Here is a 20,019-nt window from a genome sequence, read left to right on the forward strand (position 1 = left end):
ACCATTGAAAAACTGGTTACGTTTGCAATCGAAAGAAAAATGACTATAGTTGAAGAGGTAATGGCCCCTAAACTATGTTCTGGGATGAAAGTTACAGCTTCAGTGAAATCCGTTTGCAAATTGGAGTGATAGATTAGAATCTAGAGCCAACGGTACGTTTTCTATGTTAAACCATTACACCATTGAAAAACTGGTTACGTTTGCAATCGAAAGAAAAATGACTATAGTTGAAGAGGTAATGGCCCCTAAACTATGTTCTGGGATGAAAGTTACAGCTTCAGTGAAATCCGTTTGCAAATCGGAGTGATAGATTAGAATCTAGAGCCAACGGTACGTTTTCTATGTTAAACTATTACACCATTGAAAAAACTGGTTACGTTTGCAATCGAAAGAAAAATGACTATAGTTGAAGAGGTAATGGCCCCTAAACTATGTTCTGGGATGAAAAATACAGCTTCAGTGAAATCCGTTTGCAAATCGGAGTGATAGATTAGAATCTAGAGCCAACGGTACGTTTTCTATGTTAAACCATTACACCATTGAAAAACTGGTTACATTTGCAATCGAAAGAAAAATGACTATAGTTGAAGAGGTAATGGCCCCTAAACTATGTTCTGGGATAAAAAATACAGCTTCAGTGAAATCCGTTTGCAAATCGGAGTGATAGATTAGAATCTAGAGCCAACAGTACGTTTTCTATGTTAAACCATTACACCATTGAAAAACTGGTTAAGTTTGCAATCGAAAGAAAAATGACTATAGTTGAAGAGGTAATGGCCCCTAAACTATGTTCTGGGATGAAAAATACAGCTTCAGTGAAATCCGTTTGCAAATCGGAGTGATAGATTAGAATCTAGAGCCAACGGTACATTTTTTATGTTAAACCATTACACCATTGAAAAACTGGTTACGTTTGCAATCGAAAGAAAAATGACTATAGTTGAAGAGGAAATGGCCCCTAAACTATGTTCTGGGATGAAAGTTACAGCTTCAGTGAAATCCGTTTGCAAATCGGAGTGATAGATTAGAATCTAGAGCCAACGGTACGTTTTCTATGTTAAACCATTACACCATTGAAAAACTGGTTACGTTTGCAATCGAAAGAAAAATGACTATAGTTGAAGAGGTAATGGCCCCTAAACTATGTTCTGGGATGAAAGTTACAGCTTCAGTGAAATCCGTTTGCAAATCGGAGTGATAGATTAGAATCTAGAGCCAACGGTACGTTTTCTATGTTAAACCATTACACCATTGAAAAACTGGTTACGTTTGCAATCGAAAGAAAAATGACTATAGTTGAAGAGGTAATGGCCCCTAAACTATGTTCTGGGATGAAAGTTACAGCTTCGGTGAAATCCGTTTGCAAATCGGAGTGATAGATTAGAATCTAGAGCCAACGGTACGTTTTCTATGTTAAACCATTACACCATTGAAAAACTGGTTACGTTTGCAATCGAAAGAAAAATGACTATAGTTGAAGAGGTAATGGCCCCTAAACTATGTTCTGGGATGAAAGTTACAGCTTCAGTGAAATCCGTTTGCAAATCGGAGTGATAGATTAGAATCTAGAGCCAACGGTACGTTTTCTATGTTAAACCATTGAAAAACTGGTTACGTTTGCAATCGAAAGAAAAATGACTATAGTTGAAGAGGTAATGGCCCCTAAACTATGTTCTGGGATGAAAGTTACAGCTTCAGTGAAATCCGTTTGCAAATCGGAGTGATAGATTAGAATCTAGAGCCAACGGTACGTTTTCTATGTTAAACCATTACACCATTGAAAAACTGGTTACGTTTGCAATCGAAAGAAAAATGACTATAGTTGAAGAGGTAATGGCCCCTAAACTATGTTCTGGGATGAAAGTTACAGCTTCGGTGAAATCCGTTTGCAAATCGGAGTGATAGATTAGAATCTAGAGCCAACGGTAAGTTTTCTATGTTAAACCATTACACCATTGAAAAACTGGTTACGTTTGCAATCGAAAGAAAAATGACTATAGTTGAAGAGGTAATGGCCCCTAAACTATGTTCTGGGATGAAAGTTACAGCTTCAGTGAAATCCGTTTGCAAATCGGAGTGATAGATTAGAATCTAGAGCCAACAATACGTTTTCTATGTTAAACCATTACACCATTGAAAAACTGGTTACGTTTGCAATCGAAAGAAAAATGACTATAGTTGAAGAGGAAATGGCCCCTAAACTATGTTCTGGGATGAAAGTTACAGCTTCAGTGAAATCCGTTTGCAAATCGGAGTGATAGATTAGAATCTAGAGCCAACGGTAAGTTTTCTATGTTAAACCATTACACCATTGAAAAACTGGTTACGTTTGCAATCGAAAGAAAAATGACTATAGTTGAAGAGGTAATGGCCCCTAAACTATGTTCTGGGATGAAAGTTACAGCTTAAGTGAAATCCATTTGCAAATCGGAGTGATAGATTAGAATCTAGAGCCAACGGTACGTTTTCTATGTTAAATGATTACACCATTGAAAAACTGGTTACGTTTGCAATCGAAAGAAAAATGACTATAGTTGAAGAGGTAATGGCCCCTAAACTATGTTCTGGGATGAAAGTTACAGCTTCAGTGAAATCCGTTTGCAAATCGGAGCGATAGATTAGAATCTAGAGCCAACGGTACGTTTTCTATGTTAAACCATTACACCATTGAAAAACTGGTTACGTTTGCAATCGAAAGAAAAATGACTATAGTTGAAGAGGTAATGGCCCCTAAACTATGTTCTGGGATGAAAGTTACAGCTTCAGTGAAATCTGTTTGCAAATCAGAGTGATAGATTAGAATCTAGAGCCAACGGTACGTTTTCTATGTTAAACCATTACACCATTGAAAACTGGTTACGTTTGCAATCGAAAGAAAAATGACTATAGTTGAAGAGGTAATGGCCCCTAAACTATGTTCTGGGATGAAAAATACAGCTTCAGTGAAATCCGTTTGCAAATCGGAGTGATAGATTAGAATCTAGAGCCAACAGTACGTTTTCTATGTTAAACCATTACACCATTAAAAAACTGGTTACGTTTGCAATCGAAAGAAAAATGACTATAGTTGAAGAGGTAATGGCCCCTAAACTATGTTCTGGGATGAAAAATACAGCTTCAGTGAAATCCGTTTGCAAATCGGAGTGATAGATTAGAATCTAGAGCCAACGGTACATTTTCTATGTTAAACCATTACACCATTGAAAAACTGGTTATGTTTGCAATCGAAAGAAAAATGACTATAGTTGAAGAGGAAATGGCCCCTAAACTATGTTCTGGGATGAAAGTTACAGCTTCAGTGAAATCCGTTTGCAAATCGGAGTGATAGATTAGAATCTAGAGCCAACGGTACGTTTTCTATGTTAAACCATTACACCATTGAAAAACTGGTTACGTTTGCAATCGAAAGAAAAATGACTATAGTTGAAGAGGTAATGGCCCCTAAACTATGTTCTGGGATGAAAGTTACAGCTTCAGTGAAATCCGTTTGCAAATCGGAGTGATAGATTAGAATCTAGAGCCAACGGTACGTTTTCTATGTTAAACCATTGAAAAACTGGTTACGTTTGCAATCGAAAGAAAAATGACTATAGTTGAAGAGGTAATGGCCCCTAAACTATGTTCTGGGATGAAAGTTACAGCTTCAGTGAAATCCGTTTGCAAATCGGAGTGATAGATTAGAATCTAGAGCCAACGGTACGTTTTCTATGTTAAACCATTACACCATTGAAAAACTGGTTACGTTTGCAATCGAAAGAAAAATGACTATAGTTGAAGAGGTAATGGCCCCTAAACTATGTTCTGGGATGAAAGTTACAGCTTCAGTGAAATCCGTTTGCAAATCGGAGTGATAGATTAGAATCTAGAGCCAACGGTACGTTTTCTATGTTAAACCATTACACCATTGAAAAACTGGTTACGTTTGCAATCGAAAGAAAAATGGCTATAGTTGAAGAGGTAATGGCCCCTAAACTATGTTCTGGGATGAAAGTTACAGCTTCAGTGAAATCCGTTTGCAAATCGGAGTGATAGATTAGAATCTAGAGCCAACGCTACGTTATCTATGTTAAACCATTACACCATTGAAAAACTGGTTACGTTTGCAATCGAAAGAAAAATGACTATAGTTGAAGAGGTAATGGCCCCTAAACTATGTTCTGGGATGAAAGTTACAGCTACAGTTAAATCCGTTTGCAAATCGGAGTGATAGATTAGAATCTAGAGCCAACGGTACGTTTTCTATGTTAAACCATTACACCATTGAAAAACTGGTTACGTTTGCAATCGAAAGAAAAATGACTATAGTTGAAGAGGTAATGGCCCCTAAACTATGTTCTGGGATGAAAAATACAGCTTCAGTGAAATCCGTTTGCAAATCGGAGTGATAGATTAGAATCTAGAGCCAACGGTACGTTTTCTATGTTAAACCATTACACCATTGAAAAACTGGTTACGTTTGCAATCGAAAGAAAAATGACTATAGTTGAAGAGGTAATGGCCCCTAAACTATGTTCTGGGATGAAAAATACAGCTTCAGTGAAATCCGTTTGCAAATCGGAGTGATAGATTAGAATCTAGAGCCAACGGTACGTTTTCTATGTTAAACCATTACACCATTGAAAAACTGGTTACGTTTGCAATCGAAAGAAAAATGACTATAGTTGAAGAGGTAATGGCCCCTAAACTATGTTCTGGGATGAAAAATACAGCTTCAGTGAAATCCGTTTGCAAATCGGAGTGATAGATTAGAATCTAGAGCCAACGGTACATTTTCTATGTTAAACCATTACACCATTGAAAAACTGGTTACGTTTGCAATCGAAAGAAAAATGACTATAGTTGAAGAGGAAATGGCCCCTAAACTATGTTCTGGGATGAAAGTTACAGCTTCAGTGAAATCCGTTTGCAAATCGGAGTGATAGATTAGAATCTAGAGCCAACGGTACGTTTTCTATGTTAAACCATTACACCATTGAAAAACTGGTTACGTTTGCAATCGAAAGAAAAATGACTATAGTTGAAGAGGTAATGGCCCCTAAACTATGTTCTGGGATGAAAGTTACAGCTTCAGTGAAATCCGTTTGCAAATCGGAGTGATAGATTAGAATCTAGAGCCAACGGTACGTTTTCTATGTTAAACCATTACACCATTGAAAAACTGGTTACGTTTGCAATCGAAAGAAAAATGACTATAGTTGAAGAGGTAATGGCCCCTAAACTATGTTCTGGGATGAAAGTTACAGCTTCAGTGAAATCCGTTTGCAAATCGGAGTGATAGATTAGAATCTAGAGCCAACGGTGCGTTTTCTATGTTAAACCATTGAAAAACTGGTTACGTTTGCAATCGAAAGAAAAATGACTATAGTTGAAGAGGTAATGGCCCCTAAACTATGTTCTGGGATGAAAGTTACAGCTTCAGTGAAATCCGTTTGCAAATCGGAGTGATAGATTAGAATCTAGAGCCAACGGTACGTTTTCTATGTTAAACCATTACACCATTGAAAAACTGGTTACGTTTGCAATCGAAAGAAAAATGACTATAGTTGAAGAGGTAATGGCCCCTAAACTATGTTCTGGGATGAAAGTTACAGCTTCGGTGAAATCCGTTTGCAAATCGGAGTGATAGATTAGAATCTAGAGCCAACGGTAAGTTTTCTATGTTAAACCATTACACCATTGAAAAACTGGTTACGTTTGCAATCGAAAGAAAAATGACTATAGTTGAAGAGGTAATGGCCCCTAAACTATGTTCTGGGATGAAAGTTACAGCTTCAGTGAAATCCGTTTGCAAATCGGAGTGATAGATTAGAATCTAGAGCCAACGGTACGTTTTCTATGTTAAACCATTACACCATTGAAAAACTGGTTACGTTTGCAATCGAAAGAAAAATGACTATAGTTGAAGAGGTAATGGCCCCTAAACTATGTTCTGGGATGAAAGTTACAGCTTCAGTGAAATCCGTTTGCAAATTGGAGTGATAGATTAGAATCTAGAGCCAACGGTACGTTTTCTATGTTAAACCATTACACCATTGAAAAACTGGTTACGTTTGCAATCGAAAGAAAAATGACTATAGTTGAAGAGGTAATGGCCCCTAAACTATGTTCTGGGATGAAAGTTACAGCTTCAGTGAAATCCGTTTGCAAATCGGAGTGATAGATTAGAATCTAGAGCCAACGGTACGTTTTCTATGTTAAACTATTACACCATTGAAAAAACTGGTTACGTTTGCAATCGAAAGAAAAATGACTATAGTTGAAGAGGTAATGGCCCCTAAACTATGTTCTGGGATGAAAAATACAGCTTCAGTGAAATCCGTTTGCAAATCGGAGTGATAGATTAGAATCTAGAGCCAACGGTACGTTTTCTATGTTAAACCATTACACCATTGAAAAACTGGTTACATTTGCAATCGAAAGAAAAATGACTATAGTTGAAGAGGTAATGGCCCCTAAACTATGTTCTGGGATAAAAAATACAGCTTCAGTGAAATCCGTTTGCAAATCGGAGTGATAGATTAGAATCTAGAGCCAACAGTACGTTTTCTATGTTAAACCATTACACCATTGAAAAACTGGTTAAGTTTGCAATCGAAAGAAAAATGACTATAGTTGAAGAGGTAATGGCCCCTAAACTATGTTCTGGGATGAAAAATACAGCTTCAGTGAAATCCGTTTGCAAATCGGAGTGATAGATTAGAATCTAGAGCCAACGGTACATTTTTTATGTTAAACCATTACACCATTGAAAAACTGGTTACGTTTGCAATCGAAAGAAAAATGACTATAGTTGAAGAGGAAATGGCCCCTAAACTATGTTCTGGGATGAAAGTTACAGCTTCAGTGAAATCCGTTTGCAAATCGGAGTGATAGATTAGAATCTAGAGCCAACGGTACGTTTTCTATGTTAAACCATTACACCATTGAAAAACTGGTTACGTTTGCAATCGAAAGAAAAATGACTATAGTTGAAGAGGTAATGGCCCCTAAACTATGTTCTGGGATGAAAGTTACAGCTTCAGTGAAATCCGTTTGCAAATCGGAGTGATAGATTAGAATCTAGAGCCAACGGTACGTTTTCTATGTTAAACCATTACACCATTGAAAAACTGGTTACGTTTGCAATCGAAAGAAAAATGACTATAGTTGAAGAGGTAATGGCCCCTAAACTATGTTCTGGGATGAAAGTTACAGCTTCGGTGAAATCCGTTTGCAAATCGGAGTGATAGATTAGAATCTAGAGCCAACGGTACGTTTTCTATGTTAAACCATTACACCATTGAAAAACTGGTTACGTTTGCAATCGAAAGAAAAATGACTATAGTTGAAGAGGTAATGGCCCCTAAACTATGTTCTGGGATGAAAGTTACAGCTTCAGTGAAATCCGTTTGCAAATCGGAGTGATAGATTAGAATCTAGAGCCAACGGTACGTTTTCTATGTTAAACCATTACACCATTGAAAAACTGGTTACGTTTGCAATCAAAAGAAAAATGACTATAGTTGAAGAGGTAATGGCCCCTAAACTATGTTCTGGGATGAAAGTTACAGCTTCAGTTAAATCCGTTTGCAAATCGGAGTGATAGATTAGAATCTAGAGCCAACGGTACGTTTTATATGTTAAACCATTACACCATTGAAAAACTGGTTACGTTTGCAATCGAAAGAAAAATGACTATAGTTGAAGAGGTAATGGCCCCTAAACTATGTTCTGGGATGAAAGTTACAGCTTCAGTGAAATCCGTTTGCAAATCGGAGTGATAGATTAGAATCTAGAGCCAACGGTACGTTTTCTATGTTAAACCATTACACCATTGAAAAACTGGTTACGTTTGCAATCGAAAGAAAAATGACTATAGTTGAAGAGGTAATGGCCCCTAAACTATGTTCTGGGATGAAAAATACAGCTTCAGTGAAATCCGTTTGCAAATCGGAGTGATAGATTAGAATCTAGAGCCAACGGTACGTTTTCTATGTTAAACCATTACACCATTGAAAAACTGGTTACGTTTGCAATCGAAAGAAAAATGACTATAGTTGAAGAGGTAATGGCCCCTAAACTATGTTCTGGGATGAAAAATACAGCTTCAGTGAAATCCGTTTGAAATCGGAGTGATAGATTAGAATCTAGAGCCAACGGTACATTTTCTATGTTAAACCATTACACCATTGAAAAACTGGTTACGTTTGCAATCGAAACAAAAATGACTATAGTTGAAGAGGAAATGGCCCCTAAACTATGTTCTGGGATGAAAGTTACAGCTTCAGTAAAATCCGTTTGCAAATCGGAGTGATAGATTAGAATCTAGAGCCAACGGTACGTTTTCTATGTTAAACCATTACACCATTGAAAAATTGGTTACGTTTGCAATCGAAAGAAAAATGACTATAGTTGAAGAGGTAATGGCCCCTAAACTATGTTCTGGGATGAAAAATACAGCTTCAGTGAAATCCGTTTGCAAATCGGAGTGATAGATTAGAATCTAGAGCCAACGGTACTTTTTCTATGTTAAACCATTACACCATTGAAAAACTGGTTACGTTTGCAATCGAAAGAAAAATGACTATAGTTGAAGAGGTAATGGCCCCTAAACTATGTTCTGGGATGAAAGTTACAGCTTCAGTGAAATCCGTTTGCAAATCGGAGTGATAGATTAGAATCTAGAGCCAACGGTACGTTTTATATGTTAAACCATTACACCATTGAAAAACTGGTTACGTTTGCAATCGAAAGAAAAATGACTATAGTTGAAGAGGTAATGGCCCCTAAACTATGTTCTGGGATGAAAGTTACAGCTTCAGTGAAATCCGTTTGCAAATCGGAGTGATAGATTAGAATCTAGAGCCAACGGTACGTTTTCTATGTTAAACCATTACACCATTGAAAAACTGGTTACGTTTGCAATCGAAAGAAAAATGTCTATAGTTGAAGAGGTAATGGCCCCTAAACTATGTTCTGGGATGAAAGTTACAGCTTCAGTGAAATCCGTTTGCAAATCGGAGTGATAGATTAGAATCTAGAGCCAACGGTACTTTTTCTATGTTAAACCATTACACCATTGAAAAACTGGTTACGTTTGCAATCGAAACAAAAATGACTATAGTTGAAGAGGAAATGGCCCCTAAACTATGTTCTGGGATGAAAGTTACAGCTTCAGTGAAATCCGTTTGCAAATCGGAGTGATAGATTAGAATCTAGAGCCAACGGTACGTTTTCTATGTTAAACCATTACACCATTGAAAAACTGGTTACGTTTGCAATCGAAAGAAAAATGACTATAGTTGAAGAGGTAATGGCCCCTAAACTATGTTCTGGGATGAAAGTTACAGCTTCAGTGAAATCCGTTTGCAAATCGGAGTGATAGATTAGAATCTAGAGCCAACGGTACGTTTTCTATGTTAAACCATTACACCATTGAAAAATTGGTTACGTTTGCAATCGAAAGAAAAATGTCTATAGTTGAAGAGGTAATGGCCCCTAAACTATGTTCTGGGATGAAAAATACAGCTTCAGTGAAATCCGTTTGCAAATCGGAGTGATAGATTAGAATCTAGAGCCAACGGTACGTTTTATATGTTAAACCATTACACCATTGAAAAACTGGTTACGTTTGCAATCGAAAGAAAAATGACTATAGTTGAAGAGGTAATGGCCCCTAAACTATGTTCTGGGATGAAAGTTACAGCTTCAGTGAAATCCGTTTGCAAATCGGAGTGATAGATTAGAATCTAGAGCCAACGGTACGTTTTATATGTTAAACCATTACACCATTGAAAAACTGGTTACGTTTGCAATCGAAAGAAAAATGACTATAGTTGAAGAGGTAATGGCCCCTAAACTATGTTCTGGGATGAAAGTTACAGCTTCAGTGAAATCCGTTTGCAAATCGGAGTGATAGATTAGAATCTAGAGCCAACGGTACGTTTTCTATGTTAAACCATTACACCATTGAAAAACTGGTTACGTTTGCAATCGAAAGAAAAATGTCTATAGTTGAAGAGGTAATGGCCCCTAAACTATGTTCTGGGATGAAAGTTACAGCTTCAGTGAAATCCGTTTGCAAATCGGAGTGATAGATTAGAATCTAGAGCCAACGGTACTTTTTCTATGTTAAACCATTACACCATTGAAAAACTGGTTACGTTTGCAATCGAAACAAAAATGACTATAGTTGAAGAGGAAATGGCCCCTAAACTATGTTCTGGGATGAAAGTTACAGCTTCAGTGAAATCCGTTTGCAAATCGGAGTGATAGATTAGAATCTAGAGCCAACGGTACGTTTTCTATGTTAAACCATTACACTATTGAAAAACTGGTTACGTTTGCAATCGAAAGAAAAATGACTATAGTTGAAGAGGTAATGGCCCCTAAACTATGTTCTGGGATGAAAGTTACAGCTTCAGTGAAATCCGTTTGCAAATCGGAGTGATAGATTAGAATCTAGAGCCAACGGTACGTTTTCTATGTTAAACCATTACACCATTGAAAAACTGGTTACGTTTGCAATCGAAAGAAAAATGACTATAGTTGAAGAGGTAATGGCCCCTAAACTATGTTCTGGGATGAAAGTTACAGCTTCAGTTAAATCCGTTTGCAAATCGGAGTGATAGATTAGAATCTAGAGCCAACGGTACGTTTTATATGTTAAACCATTACACCATTGAAAAACTGGTTACGTTTGCAATCGAAAGAAAAATGACTATAGTTGAAGAGGTAATGGCCCCTAAACTATGTTCTGGGATGAAAGTTACAGCTTCAGTGAAATCCGTTTGCAAATCGGAGTGATAGATTAGAATCTAGAGCCAACGGTACGTTTTCTATGTTAAACCATTACACCATTGAAAAACTGGTTACGTTTGCAATCGAAAGAAAAATGACTATAGTTGAAGAGGTAATGGCCCCTAAACTATGTTCTGGGATGAAAAATACAGCTTCAGTGAAATCCGTTTGCAAATCGGAGTGATAGATTAGAATCTAGAGCCAACGGTACGTTTTCTATGTTAAACCATTACACCATTGAAAAACTGGTTACGTTTGCAATCGAAAGAAAAATGACTATAGTTGAAGAGGTAATGGCCCCTAAACTATGTTCTGGGATGAAAAATACAGCTTCAGTGAAATCCGTTTGAAATCGGAGTGATAGATTAGAATCTAGAGCCAACGGTACATTTTCTATGTTAAACCATTACACCATTGAAAAACTGGTTACGTTTGCAATCGAAACAAAAATGACTATAGTTGAAGAGGAAATGGCCCCTAAACTATGTTCTGGGATGAAAGTTACAGCTTCAGTGAAATCCGTTTGCAAATCGGAGTGATAGATTAGAATCTAGAGCCAACGGTACGTTTTCTATGTTAAACCATTACACCATTGAAAAATTGGTTACGTTTGCAACCGAAAGAAAAATGACTATAGTTGAAGAGGTAATGGCCCCTAAACTATGTTCTGGGATGAAAAATACAGCTTCAGTGAAATCCGTTTGCAAATCGGAGTGATAGATTAGAATCTAGAGCCAACGGTACTTTTTCTATGTTAAACCATTACACCATTGAAAAACTGGTTACGTTTGCAATCGAAAGAAAAATGACTATAGTTGAAGAGGTAATGGCCCCTAAACTATGTTCTGGGATGAAAGTTACAGCTTCAGTGAAATCCGTTTGCAAATCGGAGTGATAGATTAGAATCTAGAGCCAACGGTACGTTTTATATGTTAAACCATTACACCATTGAAAAACTGGTTACGTTTGCAATCGAAAGAAAAATGACTATAGTTGAAGAGGTAATGGCCCCTAAACTATGTTCTGGGATGAAAGTTACAGCTTCAGTGAAATCCGTTTGCAAATCGGAGTGATAGATTAGAATCTAGAGCCAACGGTACGTTTTATATGTTAAACCATTACACCATTGAAAAACTGGTTACGTTTGCAATCGAAAGAAAAATGACTATAGTTGAAGAGGTAATGGCCCCTAAACTATGTTCTGGGATGAAAGTTACAGCTTCAGTGAAATCCGTTTGCAAATCGGAGTGATAGATTAGAATCTAGAGCCAACGGTACGTTTTCTATGTTAAACCATTACACCATTGAAAAACTGGTTACGTTTGCAATCGAAAGAAAAATGTCTATAGTTGAAGAGGTAATGGCCCCTAAACTATGTTCTGGGATGAAAGTTACAGCTTCAGTGAAATCCGTTTGCAAATCGGAGTGATAGATTAGAATCTAGAGCCAACGGTACTTTTTCTATGTTAAACCATTACACCATTGAAAAACTGGTTACGTTTGCAATCGAAACAAAAATGACTATAGTTGAAGAGGAAATGGCCCCTAAACTATGTTCTGGGATGAAAGTTACAGCTTCAGTGAAATCCGTTTGCAAATCGGAGTGATAGATTAGAATCTAGAGCCAACGGTACGTTTTCTATGTTAAACCATTACACCATTGAAAAACTGGTTACGTTTGCAATCGAAAGAAAAATGACTATAGTTGAAGAGGTAATGGCCCCTAAACTATGTTCTGGGATGAAAGTTACAGCTTCAGTGAAATCCGTTTGCAAATCGGAGTGATAGATTAGAATCTAGAGCCAACGGTACGTTTTCTATGTTAAACCATTACACCATTGAAAAACTGGTTACGTTTGCAATCGAAAGAAAAATGACTATAGTTGAAGAGGTAATGGCCCCTAAACTATGTTCTGGGATGAAAGTTACAGCTTCAGTTAAATCCGTTTGCAAATCGGAGTGATAGATTAGAATCTAGAGCCAACGGTACGTTTTATATGTTAAACCATTACACCATTGAAAAACTGGTTACGTTTGCAATCGAAACAAAAATGACTATAGTTGAAGAGGAAATGGCCCCTAAACTATGTTCTGGGATGAAAGTTACAGCTTCAGTGAAATCCGTTTGCAAATCGGAGTGATAGATTAGAATCTAGAGCCAACAGTACATTTTCTATGTTAAACCATTACACCATTGAAAAATTGGTTACGTTTGCAATCGAAAGAAAAATGACTATAGTTGAAGAGGTAATGGCCCCTAAACTATGTTCTGGGATGAAAAATACAGCTTCAGTGAAATCCGTTTGCAAATCGGAGTGATAGATTAGAATCTAGAGCCAACGGTACGTTTTCTATGTTAAACCATTACACCATTGAAAAACTGGTTACGTTTGCAATCGAAAGAAAAATGACTATAGTTGAAGAGGTAATGGCCCCTAAACTATGTTCTGGGATGAAAGTTACAGCTTCAGTGAAATCCGTTTGCAAATCGGAGTGATAGATTAGAATCTAGAGCCAACCGTACGTTTTCTATGTTAAACCATTACACCATTGAAAAATTGGTTACGTTTGCAATCGAAAGAAAAATGTCTATAGTTGAAGAGGTAATGGCCCCTAAACTATGTTCTGGGATGAAAAATACAGCTTCAGTGAAATCCGTTTGCAAATCGGAGTGATAGATTAGAATCTAGAGCCAACGGTACGTTTTATATGTTAAACCATTACACCATTGAAAAACTGGTTACGTTTGCAATCGAAAGAAAAATGACTATAGTTGAAGAGGTAATGGCCCCTAAACTATGTTCTGGGATGAAAGTTACAGCTTCAGTGAAATCCGTTTGCAAATCGGAGTGATAGATTAGAATCTAGAGCCAACGGTACGTTTTCTATGTTAAACCATTACACCATTGAAAAACTGGTTACGTTTGCAATCGAAAGAAAAATGACTATAGTTGAAGAGGTAATGGCCCCTAAACTATGTTCTGGGATGAAAGTTACAGCTTCAGTGAAATCCGTTTGCAAATCGGAGTGATAGATTAGAATCTAGAGCCAACGGTACGTTTTCTATGTTAAACCATTACACCATTGAAAAACTGGTTACGTTTGCAATCGAAAGAAAAATGTCTATAGTTGAAGAGGTAATGGCCCCTAAACTATGTTCTGGGATGAAAGTTACAGCTTCAGTGAAATCCGTTTGCAAATCGGAGTGATAGATTAGAATCTAGAGCCAACGGTACTTTTTCTATGTTAAACCATTACACCATTGAAAAACTGGTTACGTTTGCAATCGAAACAAAAATGACTATAGTTGAAGAGGAAATGGCCCCTAAACTATGTTCTGGGATGAAAGTTACAGCTTCAGTGAAATCCGTTTGCAAATCGGAGTGATAGATTAGAATCTAGAGCCAACGGTACGTTTTCTATGTTAAACCATTACACTATTGAAAAACTGGTTACGTTTGCAATCGAAAGAAAAATGACTATAGTTGAAGAGGTAATGGCCCCTAAACTATGTTCTGGGATGAAAGTTACAGCTTCAGTGAAATCCGTTTGCAAATCGGAGTGATAGATTAGAATCTAGAGCCAACGGTACGTTTTCTATGTTAAACCATTACACCATTGAAAAACTGGTTACGTTTGCAATCGAAAGAAAAATGACTATAGTTGAAGAGGTAATGGCCCCTAAACTATGTTCTGGGATGAAAGTTACAGCTTCAGTTAAATCCGTTTGCAAATCGGAGTGATAGATTAGAATCTAGAGCCAACGGTACGTTTTATATGTTAAACCATTACACCATTGAAAAACTGGTTACGTTTGCAATCGAAAGAAAAATGACTATAGTTGAAGAGGTAATGGCCCCTAAACTATGTTCTGGGATGAAAGTTACAGCTTCAGTGAAATCCGTTTGCAAATCGGAGTGATAGATTAGAATCTAGAGCCAACGGTACGTTTTCTATGTTAAACCATTACACCATTGAAAAACTGGTTACGTTTGCAATCGAAAGAAAAATGACTATAGTTGAAGAGGTAATGGCCCCTAAACTATGTTCTGGGATGAAAAATACAGCTTCAGTGAAATCCGTTTGCAAATCGGAGTGATAGATTAGAATCTAGAGCCAACGGTACGTTTTCTATGTTAAACCATTACACCATTGAAAAACTGGTTACGTTTGCAATCGAAAGAAAAATGACTATAGTTGAAGAGGTAATGGCCCCTAAACTATGTTCTGGGATGAAAAATACAGCTTCAGTGAAATCCGTTTGAAATCGGAGTGATAGATTAGAATCTAGAGCCAACGGTACATTTTCTATGTTAAACCATTACACCATTGAAAAACTGGTTACGTTTGCAATCGAAACAAAAATGACTATAGTTGAAGAGGAAATGGCCCCTAAACTATGTTCTGGGATGAAAGTTACAGCTTCAGTGAAATCCGTTTGCAAATCGGAGTGATAGATTAGAATCTAGAGCCAACGGTACGTTTTCTATGTTAAACCATTACACCATTGAAAAATTGGTTACGTTTGCAACCGAAAGAAAAATGACTATAGTTGAAGAGGTAATGGCCCCTAAACTATGTTCTGGGATGAAAAATACAGCTTCAGTGAAATCCGTTTGCAAATCGGAGTGATAGATTAGAATCTAGAGCCAACGGTACTTTTTCTATGTTAAACCATTACACCATTGAAAAACTGGTTACGTTTGCAATCGAAAGAAAAATGACTATAGTTGAAGAGGTAATGGCCCCTAAACTATGTTCTGGGATGAAAGTTACAGCTTCAGTGAAATCCGTTTGCAAATCGGAGTGATAGATTAGAATCTAGAGCCAACGGTACGTTTTATATGTTAAACCATTACACCATTGAAAAACTGGTTACGTTTGCAATCGAAAGAAAAATGACTATAGTTGAAGAGGTAATGGCCCCTAAACTATGTTCTGGGATGAAAGTTACAGCTTCAGTGAAATCCGTTTGCAAATCGGAGTGATAGATTAGAATCTAGAGCCAACGGTACGTTTTATATGTTAAACCATTACACCATTGAAAAACTGGTTACGTTTGCAATCGAAAGAAAAATGACTATAGTTGAAGAGGTAATGGCCCCTAAACTATGTTCTGGGATGAAAGTTACAGCTTCAGTGAAATCCGTTTGCAAATCGGAGTGATAGATTAGAATCTAGAGCCAACGGTACGTTTTATATGTTAAACCATTACACCATTGAAAAACTGGTTACGTTTGCAATCGAAAGAAAAATGTCTATAGTTGAAGAGGTAATGGCCCCTAAACTATGTTCTGGGATGAAAGTTACAGCTTCAGTGAAATCCGTTTGCAAATCGGAGTGATAGATTAGAATCTAGAGCCAACGGTACTTTTTCTATGTTAAACCATTACACCATTGAAAAACTGGTTACGTTTGCAATCGAAACAAAAATGACTATAGTTGAAGAGGAAATGGCCCCTAAACTATGTTCTGGGATGAAAGTTACAGCTTCAGTGAAATCCGTTTGCAAATCGGAGTGATAGATTAGAATCTAGAGCCAACGGTACGTTTTCTATGTTAAACCATTACACCATTGAAAAACTGGTTACGTTTGCAATCGAAAGAAAAATGACTATAGTTGAAGAGGTAATGGCCCCTAAACTATGTTCTGGGATGAAAGTTACAGCTTCAGTGAAATCCGTTTGCAAATCGGAGTGATAGATTAGAATCTAGAGCCAACGGTACGTTTTCTATGTTAAACCATTACACCATTGAAAAACTGGTTACGTTTGCAATCGAAAGAAAAATGACTATAGTTGAAGAGGTAATGGCCCCTAAACTATGTTCTGGGATGAAAGTTACAGCTTCAGTTAAATCCGTTTGCAAATCGGAGTGATAGATTAGAATCTAGAGCCAACGGTACGTTTTATATGTTAAACCATTACACCATTGAAAAACTGGTTACGTTTGCAATCGAAAGAAAAATGTCTATAGTTGAAGAGGTAATGGCCCCTAAACTATGTTCTGGGATGAAAGTTACAGCTTCAGTGAAATCCGTTTGCAAATCGGAGTGATAGATTAGAATCTAGAGCCAACGGTACTTTTTCTATGTTAAACCATTACACCATTGAAAAACTGGTTACGTTTGCAATCGAAACAAAAATGACTATAGTTGAAGAGGAAATGGCCCCTAAACTATGTTCTGGGATGAAAGTTACAGCTTCAGTGAAATCCGTTTGCAAATCGGAGTGATAGATTAGAATCTAGAGCCAACGGTACGTTTTCTATGTTAAACCATTACACCATTGAAAAACTGGTTACGTTTGCAATCGAAAGAAAAATGACTATAGTTGAAGAGGTAATGGCCCCTAAACTATGTTCTGGGATGAAAGTTACAGCTTCAGTGAAATCCGTTTGCAAATCGGAGTGATAGATTAGAATCTAGAGCCAACGGTACGTTTTCTATGTTAAACCATTACACCATTGAAAAACTGGTTACGTTTGCAATCGAAAGAAAAATGACTATAGTTGAAGAGGTAATGGCCCCTAAACTATGTTCTGGGATGAAAGTTACAGCTTCAGTTAAATCCGTTTGCAAATCGGAGTGATAGATTAGAATCTAGAGCCAACGGTACGTTTTATATGTTAAACCATTACACCATTGAAAAACTGGTTACGTTTGCAATCGAAACAAAAATGACTATAGTTGAAGAGGAAATGGCCCCTAAACTATGTTCTGGGATGAAAGTTACAGCTTCAGTGAAATCCGTTTGCAAATCGGAGTGATAGATTAGAATCTAGAGCCAACAGTACATTTTCTATGGTAAACCATTACACCATTGAAAAATTGGTTACGTTTGCAATCGAAAGAAAAATGACTATAGTTGAAGAGGTAATGGCCCCTAAACTATGTTCTGGGATGAAAAATACAGCTTCAGTGAAATCCGTTTGCAAATCGGAGTGATAGATTAGAATCTAGAGCCAACGGTACTTTTTCTATGTTAAACCATTACACCATTGAAAAACTGGTTACGTTTGCAATCGAAAGAAAAATGACTATAGTTGAAGAGGTAATGGCCCCTAAACTATGTTCTGGGATGAAAGTTACAGCTTCAGTGAAATCCGTTTGCAAATCGGAGTGATAGATTAGAATCTAGAGCCAACGGTACGTTTTATATGTTAAACCATTACACCATTGAAAAACTGGTTACGTTTGCAATCGAAAGAAAAATGACTATAGTTGAAGAGGTAATGGCCCCTAAACTATGTTCTGGGATGAAAGTTACAGCTTCAGTGAAATCCGTTTGCAAATCGGAGTGATAGATTAGAATCTAGAGCCAACGGTACGTTTTCTATGTTAAACCATTACACCATTGAAAAACTGGTTACGTTTGCAATCGAAAGAAAAATGTCTATAGTTGAAGAGGTAATGGCCCCTAAACTATGTTCTGGGATGAAAGTTACAGCTTCAGTGAAATCCGTTTGCAAATCGGAGTGATAGATTAGAATCTAGAGCCAACGGTACTTTTTCTATGTTAAACCATTACACCATTGAAAAACTGGTTACGTTTGCAATCGAAACAAAAATTACTATAGTTGAAGAGGAAATGGCCCCTAAACTATGTTCTGGGATGAAAGTTACAGCTTCAGTGAAATCCGTTTGCAAATCGGAGTGATAGATTAGAATCTAGAGCCAACGGTACGTTTTCTATGTTAAACCATTACACCATTGAAAAACTGGTTACGTTTGCAATCGAAAGAAAAATGACTATAGTTGAAGAGGTAATGGCCCCTAAACTATGTTCTGGGATGAAAGTTACAGCTTCAGTGAAATCCGTTTGCAAATCGGAGTGATAGATTAGAATCTAGAGCCAACGGTACGTTTTCTATGTTAAACCATTACACCATTGAAAAACTGGTTACGTTTGCAATCGAAAGAAAAATGACTATAGTTGAAGAGGTAATGGCCCCTAAACTATGTTCTGGGATGAAAGTTACAGCTTCAGTTAAATCCGTTTGCAAATCGGAGTGATAGATTAGAATCTAGAGCCAACGGTACGTTTTATATGTTAAACCATTACACCATTGAAAAACTGGTTACGTTTGCAATCGAAAGAAAAATGACTATAGTTGAAGAGGTAATGGCCCCTAAACTATGTTCTGGGATGAAAGTTACAGCTTCAGTGAAATCCGTTTGCAAATCGGAGTGATAGATTAGAATCTAGAGCCAACGGTACGTTTTCTATGTTAAACCATTACACCATTGAAAAACTGGTTACGTTTGCAATCGAAAGAAAAATGACTATAGTTGAAGAGGTAATGGCCCCTAAACTATGTTCTGGGATGAAAAATACAGCTTCAGTGAAATCCGTTTGCAAATCGGAGTGATAGATTAGAATCTAGAGCCAACGGTACGTTTTCTATGTTAAACCATTACACCATTGAAAAACTGGTTACGTTTGCAACCGAAAGAAAAATGACTATAGTTGAAGAGGTAATGGCCCCTAAACTATGTTCTGGGATGAAAAATACAGCTTCAGTGAAATCCGTTTGAAATCGGAGTGATAGATTAGAATCTAGAGCCAACGGTACATTTTCTATGTTAAACCATTACACCATTGAAAAACTGGTTACGTTTGCAATCGAAACAAAAATGACTATAGTTGAAGAGGAAATGGCCCCTAAACTATGTTCTGGGATGAAAGTTACAGCTTCAGTGAAATCCGTTTGCAAATCGGAGTGATAGATTAGAATCTAGAGCCAACGGTACGTTTTCTATGTTAAACCATTACACCATTGAAAAATTGGTTACGTTTGCAACCGAAAGAAAAATGACTATAGTTGAAGAGGTAATGGCCCCTAAACTATGTTCTGGGATGAAAAATACAGCTTCAGTGAAATCCGTTTGCAAATCGGAGTGATAGATTAGAATCTAGAGCCAACGGTACTTTTTCTATGTTAAACCATTACACCATTGAAAAACTGGTTACGTTTGCAATCGAAAGAAAAATGACTATAGTTGAAGAGGTAATGGCCCCTAAACTATGTTCTGGGATGAAAGTTACAGCTTCAGTGAAATCCGTTTGCAAATCGGAGTGATAGATTAGAATCTAGAGCCAACGGTACGTTTTATATGTCAAACCATTACACCATTGAAAAACTGGTTACGTTTGCAATCGAAAGAAAAATGACTATAGTTGAAGAGGTAATGGCCCCTAAACTATGTTCTGGGATGAAAGTTACAGCTTCAGTGAAATC

The sequence above is a fragment of the Hyperolius riggenbachi genome, chromosome 5 (assembly GCF_040937935.1).
Source record: "Hyperolius riggenbachi isolate aHypRig1 chromosome 5, aHypRig1.pri, whole genome shotgun sequence".
Classification (NCBI taxonomy): Eukaryota; Metazoa; Chordata; class Amphibia; order Anura; family Hyperoliidae; genus Hyperolius; species Hyperolius riggenbachi.